The sequence below is a fragment of the Diadema antillarum genome, unplaced genomic scaffold (assembly GCF_040938485.1).
Source record: "Diadema antillarum isolate AM-2024a unplaced genomic scaffold, OU_Dant_1.0 scf00000001, whole genome shotgun sequence".
Lineage (NCBI taxonomy): Eukaryota > Metazoa > Echinodermata > Echinoidea > Diadematoida > Diadematidae > Diadema > Diadema antillarum.
In genome coordinates this window covers 3,780,893-3,799,133 of record NW_027270890.1, presented here as the reverse complement: position 1 = coordinate 3,799,133, position 18,241 = coordinate 3,780,893, and the positions used below count along the sequence as shown (strand labels likewise).

The 18,241-nt window shown below is 41.2% G+C and overlaps 1 pseudogene; it reads right to left on the bottom strand.

The window, feature by feature from the left end:
- Positions 1 to 278: 278 nt before the first annotated feature.
- Positions 279 to 18,241, bottom strand: part of LOC139722759 (uncharacterized) — a 51,499-nt pseudogene continuing 33,536 nt past the window's right edge.

Below are 18,241 nucleotides of genomic sequence, written 5' to 3'. Positions count from 1 at the left end.
AACTGAGTTTAGGCCTACTGATAAAGGCATATTCAATACACACGTTTGTCTACTATGTAAGTTAGACATAACACAATATAATATCACAATCCTTAGCAATGATAGTACTCTGGATTATTGTTGGTTTTTTTCACAAAAATACCGGAAGTGAAAATGATGTATAAATCTAACTATAAGATGGAAAAGCAAAAGGAAAAACCTCATAAGAAAGTAGTCACGGAATTTGAGTGTGCCCTTTTATGTGTATAAAATGTTACAGCTTGACAGGCAAACGAATACTACTCATAGCCGAAGAAAGGATCAGCCTGGTAGAAGAGGCAATCTTGAGGGGCGTTAGCGGGTACAAAATCGTAAACTAGGCCCCTCGAAACCATCCCTTCCAGCCTTCATACACACCACCACCGTAGAGGGCACACTACCGACACACCTGTTATCGAAATAACATAAAGAGAGAGAGAAAGATATTACTGAGAAACACACAAATAAATCGCATTACTTTGTCGTTGTTCCACAAACACAATGTACAAAGCAGTATCAGAGGCCCGTCTCACTGGAAGAGACGTCCCTGCGACTACCGCCCGACTGATGTCGGGGCGACTGGTGCTACTCCAAGACCATGCAGAAAACATCTCGACAGCGACGTCCAAGACGTCTCCAATAGGGGACAACTTATTCGCCCAGAAGTCGCGGGACGTCGCCGCCACGTCTCTAGCCCTTTTGCCTTTTGACAAAGCCTCACTGCGAGAAACGGGTGAACGCCGCAGTGGCGTGGCTGCAGCGTCTCTCGGTCTCGTGTTCACCCGTTCTCTCGCAATTTTAGTCTCTTTTATAGCCACGAGGTCTTGTCAAAAGGCTACGACGTCTCCACATTAATTGGGCAAGATATCGAGAGAGGACTGAGTGTAAAATGAGTAACAATTAAGTGAAAAGACGACTGTTTAACCCTAAAAAGACTGGGGGGCCTAAAAGGCCTAAAAGGCCCCCCCCCCTCGACATTTCGCGCGATTACTCAGCAACACGCAATGCTCTCGCCGCGATGCTCTATGACTTTTTTCTTTCGAGTTTCCCACACATTTTGACACCAAATTTGTGACGCCCGGGGGTACGGTTCTGAAGTTACATAACTTTTTGTACATGCATGTGAGACCGAAAATGGCTCAAAAATGTGATTTTGTGTACAAAGTCAATACAAATAGAGTTTTATCACATGGTTCATATAAATATGCTTATTTTTACTCTCAATGGCTAAAATCAATTTGTTTTAGTAGTATTATGCTCAAAAAGGGTCTGCCACAAATTTTGCTGAAAAAAACAACAAAAACAAAAGGTCGAAAAAACAAAGAAATACATAAGAAATTCATAAAACAATAAAACAAATAAGAAATTAATTTTGATACCGATTTTTTTTTCAAGTACATTTGCTAAGAATGCTACAAAGAATATCTAGACCAAAAATGAGCACTTTTGGAGCTTTATTTACTGATTTAGATAAAAAAAGTCTGATTTATCGCATAAATTAGCATAATTAATCAAAATAAAATAAAAGAAGACTATTTTGGAAAATTTAAATATACGATCTTGTAGATTACATCACACACTACCATTGTGCAAATTTCCGCGGCGATCGCGCGATCCACGGCTGAGATCTTAAGGGGGGCGCCCTTTAGGCCCCCCCCCCCCCAGTCTTTCGAGCTACCAAAATAGCCCAGTCTTTTTAGGGTTAAATGCGTCCATGAGAGTCCGAATCGAGTAATTAGTAATCGTAACAACAGACATTTATTCTACGACTTTCATATCTTGTTTATTGCTTCAGATTAGTGCTCTCCCTCTCTCAAAATATTCTTTTTCGTCGAGTTGAATTTCCCTTCAGCATAATGCAAACAGAATGAATCTTCTGCGATATGCTATAGAGTGACGGGAATTTATATGTAGAATAATAATATAGGGATAGCAAACCTGATTACGAAAATTTTTCTAAAAACGAGCACATTACGACACAAAATAACGATCACAAGGTATCTTGCCTGCAAAGGTGAGAACAATTTGAATTTATGAAATTGAACACAGCTCTAAACGTCTAGATTATAGTTCAACACCATATAAGTTGGCTTTGTATGAATGTATAATAAAACTAAAAGTAAAGTTTACGGAAGTTAGACAGAATGTGTTGATTACGCTCAAGCACAGGAAAACGAGGAAAGAGTGAACATTCCAACCACTTTGATCAAAAAAAAAAAAAATAATTGTCAGCGTTTTATCATCCATTATTTTTCTTTTTTTTTAATTGTTGTCATTTCTACATTGTTAGTCTGCCCTGATGGGGAAAAAAAAACATACCTTTAATCTCGGCATAGTCTCTCGACAGCGTAAATGCCCTCCCCCCCCCCCCCCCCAAAAAAAAAAGAGTTTTACTATTAAAGAGTTTACAATCAACTCTACATTTTCAGAGATGGAAATCTGCTTCTTGACCCTCATGAACACACTGTGGTCCTGTCCCTACCTGCAATAATCGTCTCGTCCATCATCATCCTCATCTCGCATGTACCAAGTATGGGAGTAACCTGGGTCAAACCATTCGACAGAAGGGTCCGGTGATGTGTAGGCCATCAGATCATCTACTTCGGAGCCAGCGAGAAGACAAGATATAAAAGGTTTTCCGTCCGTTCGTACGATTCTGAGTGGTTGATAAAGAAAAACATTAAATCTTTTAGAGCTACACGTAGCAATCCCACGAAATATGTTTTGAGAATACGAAATTATCACTCCTATCCTGTCAGATTACGCTCTTGTCCCTGAGTCAAATTGTTTTATTTTTGCTGCTGTCGATTTCGAGGGCCAATCAGAATGGAGAACATCCACTACGTCATCTGAAAAGCAAAAGTGACGACGAGAGATAAACCACTGAAGTATAATTCAGTGAGATGAACACATGACATGTCGTCATCGTATCAGTCAACGTCACAATCATAAAAGCTGGCTCCATATTTCAATGCAGGTCTAGCTATATCCACACCAGAGTTTTTCAACAAACCTTTTTGCTGACATGATTTCAAGCAGACCTGAATGCTGTACTTCAAAGCGTCATCAGCCGCCATGTTCAATATACAAAGTGGACCATTCACATATTTTTTTTTCTATGTATTAATGACCTCAGTAGGACGGAGCGAAATAAACTCGTGCTTTATCCACAAGAACATTGGTGTGTGGTACAAATTTAAGTCAGCAAATGGAACAATCGTTAATGATTCTGAAACATCAAAGCAGAGTGTCAGTTATTGTACCTTTCTCCAAAAAAAAAATCTGATAACATCTTTTCTTTACACACGAGTTATACTCGGATTCAATATGCGCAGAGAAGACTGTGGTAAATGAAAATTATGTTCGAGGTTAGCGATGAAATCAAACAAAGTTACAATGAAAAGTTAGCATGCTATTCCACGCCGTGTTGTTACCTTTACATGATTCAGGATTACGAGAAGTCATCTTGTGGTAAATATCCCTTGACATATATCAAACATCAACAATGACAATTTTTATTCAGTTTTCATCGTGACAAACTCACTAAGGTCTCATTAGTGTTTATTTTTTTTGTTTTTTTTTCAATCTAGACTTTGTTCTCCATGAGTATAGTATTCTTTTATTATGAGCTCTTTTTAGAGACATGACTATTATTTTTGGTACTGAATAATATCACTCTAATAATTCTTATTTGCTTAAGCTTCTTCGTGGAGTTATTTTGTAAGACTAAAGAGCTCCTTGCGGAGACTTCCAATATGAGCTCCCTCGCGGAGACATCATTATGGTATATGTAATATTCTTCTTTGATACCTTTAAGATTTTATTATGTTTGATTTATGTCAGTATTGTCTGGGGCAAATTATTTGTTGTATAGGGCCTTATTTTTTTTTCTCTCTCTCTCTTCTTTCTTTAAAACACAGCACAACAGATTGGCGGGTTACACGCAAACAGAGAAGGGGGGGGGGAGAGAGAGACTAAGGAGTTACATTTACCTGCAGAAGTCGTTGGGAGCGCCCTGTCCCTGTACATCCACCCATCCACGGAACATCTGCACCATTCCGCGGTCGCGGATGGCGTACGATCGGCTCAGCAACTCCCCGGTCGTATTGGTAGCATTACCAGGCATGGTGGTTGCGGTGACACTTTCCATTGGTAACTTCGTGGTTTCGCCCGGTCGATCTGTCGGATCCGGCATAGCTGTAGGATCCGGCCCTTCTGATGGCGTGATGGTGGGCAGACCTAAGAAATTACGCGGACGGAATAAGAAGCATTTTGAAAAGATTTTTAGGCCAATGTTGCATGATACTTTATCACACGTACCCTCACTGTTTACTCCGCCGTCTGTCTGCAACACATTCATGTCTGATAGCAGGTAGTAGAAAAGTTACTCCACGCGTATAATATTCCTAAAATATGCAAAAATGCACAATCATTCTGGTTTGGATAGAAAGAACCTTTACTTCCTTTGCTGTGAGTTTTAGGCTCCTATGTTACCTTTAAACTTCTTTTTATTCATCATTAAATCATGTAACATTAAAAACAATGACTTGAGAAGTTACGTCGGCCTACTTTACTTCACATTCCCAAACAAGGGCTTCTAACCTACCGACAGGTGGTACGCACGCCCCACTTGAAGCGCTGGGGAATCTACTGCACTGCGCACCCTGGGGCCACGTCAGTCCCGCGCCCAGAAGATACGGCGCGCAGTCCGTCATGGCTGCGTTGCAGAGCTCGGCGCACGGCGGGACAATGGCATCTTGACACGGTGGATGGAAGAGGGAACAGACGAAGAGAGGCAGGTTGATGGGCGAGCAGCCGACGGCAAGAAGGGGGAGGAACTGGTACGAAGAGATCTCGGCTTCTAGAGACGTGGTGTGGCCCAGTAGATTCGGATAGAGCGACACGTTGTACGGTAGGACCCTTAGACACCCGTCTGATGTAAGCATCTCACAGGTTTCTGTTCGGAGATAATACAGCATGATTACCAACTACTCAGTATAAACAATGAGGACAATAAACACATCAAAATTACAAAATGTGCCCAAAACATTGAATGTTGTCACAAGGAAAATTTAACAGCAGTCTTCAAGATCGACAATACTGGTTGAGTGTAAATTTAATTTCACTGCTTGCCGAATTCGGTTTCAAATTTAAAACAGGTCATCATACCAATCAATTCTTCAAATTCGTGAAATTCTTCCGTCGAGATGCTTTCATTGCAACTGATTGACAAATAATATTGCCCTGCATCGGCGTAAATAAGCACTGAATTAATCGGTGTTTAGTAGTATCATGGGCGTACATACTCGAGCGGGATTCGAACCAACGACCTATTCAGTGCTTTTTTACGTCAATGCAGGGCAAAAACACAATATTTGTCAATCAGTTGCAATGAAAGCATCTCGACTAAATAATTTCATGAATTTGAATTATTACGCAGTACCCACTGCATGCTTTAAGTATTAGAACCAACACTTGCTGTCGGGCGAAAGCTCGGTGGTCTAGTGGAGATGACGCCTGTGCGGTGATCAGGAGGTCGTGGGTTCGAATCCCACTCGATTATGTACGCCCATGATTGATTCAGTGCTTATACGTCGATGCAGGGCAATTGTCAATCAGTTGCAACCAATCTATTCGTTGAGAGGTATCTTCAGTGTCGGATCCAGAGAGCCCCCCCCCCCCTTTTTTTATTTTCTTTTAAAACATAAGAAATAAAAAGGAAAAAAAAAAGAAAATGAAACCGGAAGTGGCACGAGCCACAGACTGTATGGCGCCCCATACAGCTCGTACCAGCTCGCAGGCTAAGGTTGGACAGTGGGCATTCGCCTTAAGGCCCAGTCACACAGTCGCTTACGTTGAGTTACGTCTGCCGCGGATAGATAAGGAAAAGTGGACGGAGCACGGACCTAGGGATTCGCAGGGTCATTAAAAGTAGACGTTACTGATCCGTAGTGAAACGCCAAATTACAGCGGCAGACCCTCGATATTTTGAATGCAGATTATACGTTAATAATCATAACTATCCGTAAGTGAACGTAACTTTACGTAGCTTGGACGCAGACCATCCGGCAAAATGTTTAGGCCCCAGTCACATAATGCTCTGCGTCCGGTGTTACGTCCAATGAAGTCATTTTTTCAGCGGACCCCCGCGGATCCTTTGCCGTCACCAGAAATTTGTACAAAACATACGGGAAAAATGCGGGCGATACGGACAGATACGACCAGATGCGAATACTTGCGTCCACTTGCGGATATTCTTACGAATTGGCACATAATAGTTCTGAACACTTGCGGAGAGTTGCGGATAGTTACGGATAGTTACAGATTGTTATGAATAATTATGGACAATTTGGTTTTCTCTTACGATCCCTGCTAAGTCGGTGTATTATGACACAGCAAGGTTATCACATTTTGGACTGTCTTACATCGTACGCTGGGGAAAACTGAAATTGAATTACGTACATGTTGTGAAAAAATTAATCCTTTAATTTGCTATACAATAATAAAAGATATATGAAATTTTGAACATGAAGTTTGAATTTTGTTTGTGCAACTCAAATATGAATAAACGTCATAAATGTAAAGAATATTATAACATCATTATACCACAAATAAAATACAATATAGATCGATAAGTTACACATTAGAGTAAGAAAATATTACTTACAGTCATGGAATAGACAAACTGTGGTTACGCTGTCGTTGTTCAGCGATATTCATGACTTATTGGGTTATGTTAAGGAGATATTTATTATAAAGCAATTCTTATTAAATTTCCAGAAAAAAAAGACATCAAGACTTTCAAACACCCATCCCACACCCAGATACAATATTTAAAAAAACGTAATACACATTCGATGGAGCGTGAAGTGGGTAAGACTATAGAGAAATACTAAATTCGTTGTCATTTTATATAGTTGCCCTTGTCCCACACCTTCCCCGGCCAGAAAAGTGAATAAAATGCTGTCACCCCATCCCCTACCCAAAATATTGCTTTTTTCGAAAAATATGCATTCGAAGAGTGCAAGAAAAAAAAGTTCAGCACCAACAGTCAACCAATGTCATGAGTATAAATGGTATATGGGTGCCACTTAAAATGACCATTAATTGTGGGAGAAATTTCATAATTTGACCATGCGGTTCTGCCTCTCCACCGCTCCGACTGTGTTGTAGCATTCCTTCAGGTAAAGGCGCTGCAGCTTGGCAACACGAGTTGTGTGGCTTCCCACGAGTTTTTGTGTTCCCATGCGAGTGGAAAACGGAAAACGTCGAAGGACGTAATTGTCCGCAGCATCCGCAGCTGTCCGTAAATATCCGTAAGCGGACGAAACTGTTGTGATACGTTAACTTGCGGTTAATTTCGGATACTTACAGTGGACGTAAGCGAACGCAAACGGACGGGAGGTAAACATTTTTGCGGATTGTCCGCGTCCAAGCCACGGGTAGTCACGGATAGTCACGTTTGGTTAAGTTACGGATAGTCACGTTTGGTTCCGGTTACTTGCGTAAGTTTGCATCCATGGCGTCCCTCTGCGAAATTTTGAACAATTCAAAATTTTGGCGACGTCATTTTGCGTTTCTTTACGGATGAGTTACGGACAGTTACGTCTACATACGTCCCTGCGGATGCCTGCGTCCACGCTGCGTCCCCCTGCGTGCACTCATCCGTATCTATCCGCGGCAGACGTAACCCATCGTAAAGCACTGTGTGACTGGGGCATTACCTCCTGTCCATTTTTTTTTTCTTTTTTTTTTGACGCAATGCCGGACGCATAGCATTAATGTGACTTGCGCATGGGCGCACTTACTTGGCATAGAGATGACCATGGACCTTTGCTCGCTACCAAGCTCGCACGTGTACGATCCGCTGGAGTTTGCCGACAGCGCCGTAATTGATAGGGAGATCGTCTGCCCGCCGATTTCCTTGGTGAACACATTTGGTACCTCGGCCGTGAGACCTGCATTGATTACGTCACAAACCGACAGAAAGGCTATGTTTCATTTTCAAAGACTTTTTTCGAATATGAAAAGACAGGCTGACGGTGAATTTTAACTTACAGGAGTATTTCAGCAATGGTGTAGACTGGATTACGATGACGTGGCTGTGACTACGAAAAGTAAAGCATGATTGCAGTTGAAATATTAACATATCCTTGCCAGAGCGAGAACGGGCACGCATTTAAAAATACTACATGGACTGAAATGGGACTATACTGGCTATTGGGCTATTGTTTGAATAAAGCAAATAGCACTGACCCTCAGGTTTTAGAGGGACAATCTGACCACTTGGATCCAGCCACTGCGGCCTCGAGTCCCTGGTCGTCGACGTGCAGTAAGGCGTGATCGAGTCTCCTTCTTCGACCGCGAGGCGACTCTCGTCCGGCCGCATTATTAAGCCCACTGGAGAAAGAGAGAGAGAAAAAAAAAATTGATAGTTAGTTTTTAAGATTCAATCTTATCGGAACAAATATACAAAACGAGTTTTCCTTCAAGTACATGTATGAGAAAAGGCAGTTTGACACGCCAGTCACCGCAACATATTACTTGTATAAGTCTACTCGTGTTCTCTTGGAACAGCGACAATAATATTATTCATGAGATTCGCATGGTGTCTGTAGGCATAATTCAACGCTTTAATCGAATTGGTTGGTGCCAGTTAAAGGGAAGGTAAACCCAAAGAGCAATGTGGATTGAGTGAAAGCAGCAACATTAGTAGAACACATCAGTGAAAGTTGAGGAAAATCGGACAATCAATGCAAAAGTTATGAATTTTTAAAGTTTTGGTGCTGGAACCGCTGGATGAGGAGACTACTAGAGGATATGACGTATGAGTGGACAACAATACAAAGAAAATATAAAGGAAATTCAACAAAAATTCACTTTTCTTGAATCATGTAAGAGCAGTGGACCAACCGCTTTCAGAAAGCAGGGGGAATAATCCTACCATTAACATATGTCAATATCAAGTCGATGGAATTTGTAATTTTCATGAAAAATGGATTTTTGTAGTATTTTCTTTATATTTTCTTGGTATTGTTGTCCACTCAAACGTCATAACCTCTAGTAGTCTCCTAATCCAGCGGTTCCAACACCAAAACTTTAAAAATTCATAACTTTTGCATCGATTGTCCGATTTTCTTCAAACTTTCACTGATGTGCTCTACTAATGTTGCTGCTTCCACTCAATCCACATTGTTCTTGGGGTTTATCTTCCCTTTAATGTCAAGTTATAGCTTTTTAATGTCAAAGTTAGAGCTTTTACGATACTGTTGTGGAGGGCATCGGATTAGATAGTGGGTTGGTTGATGTTATTCAGTGAGATCGACGGGCACATTAACATTTAAGGTGACGAGGCGAGGGGACGTGATGCGACTTTATGCTCGTTAGTTGTTGCAATGCTATGGATGCTATGGAGCTATGAATTACTAGTAATGGGAACAGTTTCGATAGGTAGTCAGAGAAGGTCTGGCATGATAGACTATCAGTCGTACACAGCGTCTACTGTTTGTTGTTGTGTTTGAGGCGCGTCATTGAGATTTAATTGCGCCTTCATCTGCGTTATATCACTATTTTGCATAAAATTAATTTCTCAGAAAATAAACTAAATATTTCACAATTATTTTTAGGCGCGGTATGATACCTGTCTGCTGTCATACGTTAGGGCAGATAAGTCCTATCATGCTACTTAAATCTCTTTGTAGACCTTTGTCAAGGCCCTCTCGCTGTATGACGTCAATAACGGGCGAGCGAAGCGAGCTCAGCTGAGTGTGACCTCGCGCTGTTCAACTCAGCTGAGCTCACTTCGTTCTCCCCCATCCCCTTACCACCATGCAGCGAGAAGGTCTTGGCAAAAGGCTACCCTCTTTGCGGCATTTCAGTGTAATCTAAGCACATATAGTACACGGCGAGTTGTCACAATATTGGGGTGTTCTTAAAATTTTCTGTAGATTTTGATTTTTTGTGCTATTTCCCCTATTTTGGGGGTGCTGAACGCGAATCCACTTGTTGCCATTTTTCTAACCGACGTCTTCACCCGTTGCCATGGCAACGCCTTATTTTCCTTAAAGGAACATGTATTCTTCATTAAAAATCATAAAAACATGATGTAAACACCAAAATATGTCATTATAAATCCTTTTTAATCAGACTTATGGGTAGAATAAGCAACTCAGAACATAATATACCAAAGGAAAAAAAAAACTCATTAAAAATTTTTTACTTAATTTTAGTAGAAATTGTAATTTATACGTAAGTATTTTCTGAAGTAGGCCTATACTTGTGAAGTATCTTGAATGACAACGAACATGGCAAAAATCTTGGTCATGTTTTGGGATTTTGGGATTATTTGAAATGATTATTTGAAATTTGTGTTCAGATGAATATTAGTTTGATGTAAAATGATAAATATCCCCGTGGGGGGAAATTGTTTTGGGATTTCACGGGAAAAAGTCCTGTAAAGCAGACAGGCACACTGCAATGTAACCTCTTTCTTTGAAGGGATCGAAGGGAAGTACGTCGTTGACTTACCATTATTGAAGCACTTGATACCGCCTTCTTCCTCCACAGATGGAAGCATGGAACAGTCCATGGTTTCAGGCCAATCGTAGCCGAATTTATTCATGAGCGGTTCGCAGCCACTGCGGGCGGACTGACAAAGCTCACGGCATGGTGTAATGACTGCAGACATATACAGAGAGTCACGAACACATACAGAGAGAGAGACAGAACGAACACAGAAACATACAGAGAGACAGAAACATACAGAGAGACACAGAAACATACACAGTGACATAGAAACATAACGAGAGAGAGACAGAAACATATAGAGAGACACAGAAACATACAGAGAGACAGAAACATACAGAGAGACAGAAACATACAGAGAGACACAGAAACATACAGAGTGACATAGAAACATACCGAGGGACAGAAACATACAGAGAGACACATAAACATACAGAGAGACAGAAACATACAGAGAGACACAGAAACATACAGAGAGACAGAAACATACAGAGAGACACAGAAACATACAGAGTGACATAGAAACATACCGAGAGAGATACAGAAACATATATATAGAGAGAGACACAAACATACAGGGAGAGACACAGAAACATACAGAGAGGCACAAAACATACAGAGATGGCGCGAGAGAAACATACAAAGAGACACAGACTGTTAGTCTCGAGGAGCAGACATCAATATAACGACTTTCTATAAACGGGACATGAGTACAAATAGAAATCATTTTAACATTTCGGAACTCCTTTGGACAAAAGTTCATGCGTTCAGCACCCTTCCTAGAGAAACTACACAGTGTTGGCGAAGCTCTGCGTTTCTGTGGCTGCTGACATTTCCACAAAGATCAAACTCAGGTTCAAAGGAGAATTAAAGGAGCTGTTTCACTGCAACATGTAAATCTCAGTAGTAAAACATAATTTCCAAATCACGGAAGCCTTCTTCAGATATACATTACGTCCTGTCCGAGTGACAGAGAATGTTTTGCCTCGTATTAGAAGGGACGGAATGATCACACGCAACATTCCTCAGTGAGACTTTGGTATCAAACCGGGGTCCTTTGGATATGGCTGCAGACGCCCTACCGACTGAGCCAAATCATGGTTCTCCATAAGATCTGCTTTTTATGATCAATAATTTATAGCGATGACTAGAACATTGAGCCGTCGAGCACACCCTCTGAATCCATAAGGAGTAATCATCTCGTTTTCGGAAAAGAAAAGACCCGAGTTCCCACAATTTCCACGAGCACTCATGGTGAATGGAGAGGTGGGAATACCGATTATCGAGAAGAAATCATCGCTTTACTGATGGAAGCATGTGACTTTAAATAACGTGATGAGTTTCTCCTTTTGCCAATATGAAGTACAGAATATACCTTTTGCCTTCACTGGCTAACACCCCATTCAATAGGCCTGTAAACCTTAGATACCAACCTTGGTTGCTGGTTCCCGTGCAGGGTGGGGCGTACATGGAGCAGAGGAATGGTGCGAGATCCGCCGAGCAGCCAACATTGACCAGCGGGAAAAACTGGTTGAGTTCTAGACCTGCGTCTTCCTGTCTTTGGTGCTGTAAGATGTTAGGGAACTGTGTGTAGGAGTACCTGAAGTCTTGACACATAGTCATTGTGATCCTCTCACAGTGATCTGGAATGGGAGATGACAAAGAAACCGATGATGATCACGATGACGATGACGATGGAGAAAGAGACATATGAAATGGATAAAAGAATTAAAAACAAGAAAAAAAAAGGCAGAACAAACGAAATCGAGGCACAACCAATATAAACTGTTGATGAAGAAGACTGAAGGCCATCGCACACCATATACGACTTTCGGTCGCACGACTGACAGACTTTGGATCCGAAATACTGTAAATCAAAATGGCCTCCGAATAAACACGGTGGTTTATTTCAGATCCAAAGTCGCCTGGTCGTGCGACAGAAAGATGTATAGTGTGCGGTGGCCTTTACGAGTACGACAGCTGGTGAATAAAGGCTCAAAAATTTCTGTCATATCTCCTTGCATGAATATAATGAAAGAAATCACTTTATTTGCAGAAAAAAACAATCTGGGCACTTGATCTGAAAGATCCCTTGATCTGAAAGATTTCCTAGGCCAGCTCCTGCCGTGATTTGAGGCTCAGATATCTATTAAGGATTATTCGTGCACAGATCAGCTGAATTAGTTCGTTAGAATGGAAGACGACCCTGACATTTTCTTACACATTCTGAAAGCTGATGGGTGGAAGATGTCAGCTAACAGTTTTAGTCTTGCAAACTAATTCAAAATTATCAAAATTCCTGCGTGGGATGAAAAGTATGAAATTTGACAGTGACGTTGTCAGATTTCAAGTTCATTCCAGCGTGTCTCACTTACACTAATATGATCAACTTTTACCTACATTTCCCAACGTTGAGGCTTATTGAATTCTCAATCGAAATTGTTCCTATAATTATTGACTTTGATAACGTCTTCATGGTAATCGATTGAAGTTACCTTTGTCAAATTAGATTATTTGACATTTTACCATTATGGCAGTCCCCCTTTTTTTTTGCGAAACACAAATCGACATGACCTTAATCATTGAGCAGTAAATCATTTATCCCTGGTTGGATCTCTCTCCAATTTCGACATGTTGTAGCTGGCTCTTTGGGATATCGTCACATGAAAATTGTTTGTTAACTATAATCTTTCAATCATTTCTAACAATGTGGTTGAATTTGAATCTCAGGCTTCACGGAGAATGTGTGCAATGTTCATCGTGTATGAGCAAAACCTGAAGTTTATAGTCCGCAAGACGCAAAGTTCGAATATTTATAGTTCTGTGTTAAAGATATAAGAAATTGCATGGCCACTTGCTCCTAATCATAAATTAAAATGGCTCACCAAATTTATCAGTTTTGACAAATTTCTAGGTCTAAATTACAGTGGACTCCCGTCCTAAGAAAGATCCTCGGGATCGGCAGTTTTCTTTCGTCAGATCGAAATTTCGTTAAAACCGAACAAATAAACTTATAAAAATGCATAGAGTGGATAATGCTGCAGCCTGAATATTTTACTTCATTGAAATTCGTTATAACCGTGTTCGTTATAACGGAATTGTACTTTATATGGTATTGACACTTGATCTCTGATCCAAAGACTCTTAAAGCACTGGGACATTTCAAAGGAGAACACGAATTCTCACCGTATAGATATTCAGGCACGATAGCATCTACGTATTCACTCTTGCCCCAGTCATTGAAGGCGCGAACCATGAGGGTGTACTGCGATCCCGTCATCACATCGATATCCGCCACACCCTCGGCATCCACTGCGGTGGTAAGCGTGCCCTGATCGTCGCCCATTGCAGTGAAGAAGGTGATCTCGAGACCGCCGACTCTGACCTCGGGAATGGCCGGTTGCTGGAAGTACATCCGGGCTTGCGACGCGGCTGGGCGCGTAACGTTCATAATGATCGGTTTGGCAGGGGCCCGGATGTCTAGGAGAAACGTTCATGCAGACATTCAGTAACTCACAACTTACTGGAACATACGGATTATCAAAGGATCAGGGAGATAGCGAAGAACAATAATCAGGATACAAGCTATGTTACAAGCATCTCAGCAAATTTTCCTGATAGGTCAAGAAGATTCCTGACAGTGTCAGGAAGCCTCCCTCAGATCAAAGACCGCTAAGCAATCAATTTTAATACAAATATGTCCTTACTATCGAAGTGTCTAAGAAATCGCGGTCATGTAGCGAACTATTTCATTCTTGAAAGAAAAGTTGCAGACATATTAAAAGTTGAAATTGAATTATTATCCGAATTACGTCAAGTGATGATAAGTGCTACTGCCATAATCTCCTATTATTACCACCATCAAATCAAATCAAATCATCATCAAATCATATCACGTTCAAAATCTGGATTACCTGATATTCTGTTATGCAACCACTATCGCATCGAAAAACTAAGCCAGACAAAACTATTAAACCATATAAAACTAAACGGGATAAAACTAGACAGTCACCTAACACGCATGCGCCTGGATCCTTCTTCGACGCGTAGTTTCTGCAGGAGAAGAGATCCAGCCTTCCTAGAGACAGTTCCTTGATGGTGTCTTTGCATTCCTTGGAGATTCTCCTGCATGTTTCCTTGCACGGTTTAATGGCTTCGTTGGTCACAGGGTTACACTTGGGCATATAGGCACCACATACGAAGGGGATGATGTCATTGGAGCACTGCGAGCCGATCAGACTCGTGAGGGCGCTGATGTCGACAACCGCGTCGTTCGGTCCCGTGTGGCCGAACACGTTGGGGAACTTGGTGTGGGTAAAGCCGTGCGCTTGGCAGAGGGCGATATTCACAGGAACGCACGCGTTTGGATCGGGTGTTGGAGCAGGTGGTGGAGGGGCTGTGATTTCATTTATGGTGTCCAGTACCCCTGAAAAAAAAGGAGAAGATGTTGGATTATCCCTTCTGTTTATCCAGAAGGAAAGAGAAAAATTCTAATTATAGGATACATCATAACCTATCAACTGGTGAACAGTTCTCAGCAACCTTGCTTGGATGTCGAATGAGAATGAGCGATACTCAGCGATTCTGGATAGACGAATAATGAACTTAAATGAAATTATATTAAGTCTTTTTCAGATTTTAACAATGGTGACCAAATTTGAGTTTGATGCTGTGTCTAGGTAAGGTTGAAAGAGTTAGAAGCAGGCAAAGGTGGGACTGTTCTAAAAAATACGTCGTCTTTGTTAATAATTTTATCCATTGATATTAATGTAATTTCTTTGCGTTTGGTATCGCATTTTCAGAATATCTATGATTTATCAACGAGGCCGTTTATGAAAGCGATAAAAACACATCGTTGATTTCCATCTAAAAAATCTAAACGAACACAAGAATAGCTGAAAAGAATCCGCTTTGACATCTGTTCCTTTTCCTTTAACCCGTCCTTGAGAATGAACTACAGTGTTTTTGAGGTGTGAATTTTCTTCCATTTGTCTCCATCTGCAAATGAAATTTGTAAGATCGCAACTGCTGGTCTATAACCTCAACCTTCATCCCTCTACTTAATACACTCTTGCTTTCGTGGAATGGTTTTCTCCATTGGTTTTCTCACTTAGTTCTGGCTCCGCACAGCGGACAGATCCCTCAGTCATCATGGGGAAACGGTCGCACTGGAACTGCTCGGGCCACGGGACACCAGCGGCTTGCAAGAGGGGAAGACACTGCTGTTTGGCATCCTCGCACACGTGTCTACATGGCGGTATGGAGACGGCAGCTCCCCCTACCTCCACGCAGGGAGAGCCGAAGAGGAGGCACACGAAGTCGGCCATCTTGTCGCAGCCGAACTGGATGAGCGCACCAAAACTCTGCGAGAAAAGAAAGTAGAATTTACCGCGTGGTAGGAACTGCGATGCAGAATGACCATGTCCGACACGTTTGGCCGAGACCAGACCTGGGGGCATTTCATGAAGCGATTTGGTCAGATATTTTTCTTACAAACTGTTACAAGCTACTAAAATCCTTGCATCTGCATGGCTGAGAGCAAATTTGTCCGACAACTTTGTCGGACAAAATGCTTCATGAAATGCCCCCTGCAGTTAAAAAGATACTCTTCATGTCTGTGATTTATGGCAAATCATAATCATTGAGACTAAAATAATATCTCCACATTTATATCCATAATCTTACAACGTGAAAATGTCGTCTGTAAGATGCACTTTGTTGAATTCCGAAGAACCAATTATCGGCAAAAACCTGAAACCATTCATACACAAGCATTCTTGATTGTCACAGGACCACAATTTTCGTTGAGCTGATATCCATAATATGCAAGTTAAGTAAATAATTCATACTGCAGTGATTCTGAAAAGGGCCAAGGGGCTATTATTCACTTCTTTCTTCTGCCCATGCCCCCCCCCCCCCTGTTCTAGATCTTCATGTTTCTAGTACAGTGCTTACTCGATAATCGGGAACCGCATGACAATCTTTATTCACTACTTGGCCACCCGATTAACCGGGGACTAGTGCATACCTCCAAGGCAGTTGCTGCATCGCTCTGTCGGGCGAGTCCAGCCATGTTGGGAAAGAGGGTCTGATCATAGCCAAGATCTCTCTGGACACATATCGGTAGAGTTAGCGGTTCACACTGCGGAGAACCTGTCAGCGTGTGAACACAGACGGATGCGTGAGAGAAAAATCATTGAAGGCAGAAATTTGAGTCGTCGACGTACACGAACACAAGGTGAGATGCGAGTGTACACATTATTCATCAGCCTGATGTTCTCGAATCTTGCGATAACTTGTGACATATAGGCTTCCTTATAATCAGTATTGTCACTATCATCGTCATCATAACATAATATTTTGGTCTTATGTAGACCACGGGTATGGTGTCTTCAGTATTAGCACTGCACATGCGTGTAACCATCATTGGGATCATGCCAAATTTGATCCATTTCTATCGTACGATGAACTGACAATAGGCCTACTTGGCCTAGCTTCCGTCGCCCATATAAACAATGTTTATTCACTGAGCTGCAATAACTATCAGTCATTCAAACACAGGATATTTCTGCTAATTGATGGTAAGCTTAACAAGTGTTATATTTAAAACACGATTAGAATAGATTGTGCATGCTATTATGTGGACACAAGTGCACCAGATATGCGCATTTGGACGTAATCTTGACAACGTTCGTTACAAAGACTAAAGGACACTAATTCAATCACAAAGATGCCCTAGTTCAGTCTTTTCCGGTGAAACAAATATCAATGTAGATGACTTACCAACGGCTGACGAATTCTGTAAGGGAAGCTGACCTTGAACCACTACGGAAAGAAACAGGAAAAGTAGAGAAATATGGCTTCATTTCCGAGAGGAAACAACAGGTGCAAAGATCAAGTAAGTTAATAAAATAGACAGGCACACATCACATAGGCCTATACACCTCCCCTTCCTAACATGCCATGGATAGGAATTTTCGTTAGTTGTTTGGTTTGTCTTCTTAATAAGTTGTTTATTAGTTTGTTTGTTTGTTTGTTTGTTTGTTTGTTTTAGATAAAAGCTCAGAAAATTTTTATTTGCTTTACATAGCAACTGGTCTGAGAGTAGGTCGACCCACATCAGTTCAGAAATATTAAAATGAGCTTTTTTAATCTTAATAATTTGTTTTTGTTGCATTTGAAACTCAACACTAGGTTCATTCAAATACAGGCTATATCTCGCTTTGTTTCTTAGTTTTTGTTGGGGTCTTTTTTTAAAAGTGTGAATAAATTTCTGAATATCTCGTTCAATCTTCGTCTGAAGAAGTTAATAATAATCTACTTGAAAAAAATGTATTCATAAAGAGTGGATTTTTGTGCAGAGATCCATTATTTTACAGCGCAGCAGACCAATTACAAATTGGCGATTGAAAGTGTTATTGTTGTTTTGTTTCTTGTTTCGTTGAATACTATAGCAATGAAAGCATTTCATGTCGTGATGGAATAGTCCATTTCATTGACAGGGTGAGAAGTGGATCGCAGCTATGAGGGGCTGAGGGATTGTGCCTTATCACTCATTGTCTCCCCTGCGGTCCGCACTCTTGGTTTTGACAAGGGGTCGAGACTGGCTCCTGCTAATAAACATCATATGTTTCACAAGTTGCTTCGATCATGCTGCGATAATTGTTCGTAATCATCCGTCAATCATTGTCAATTATGA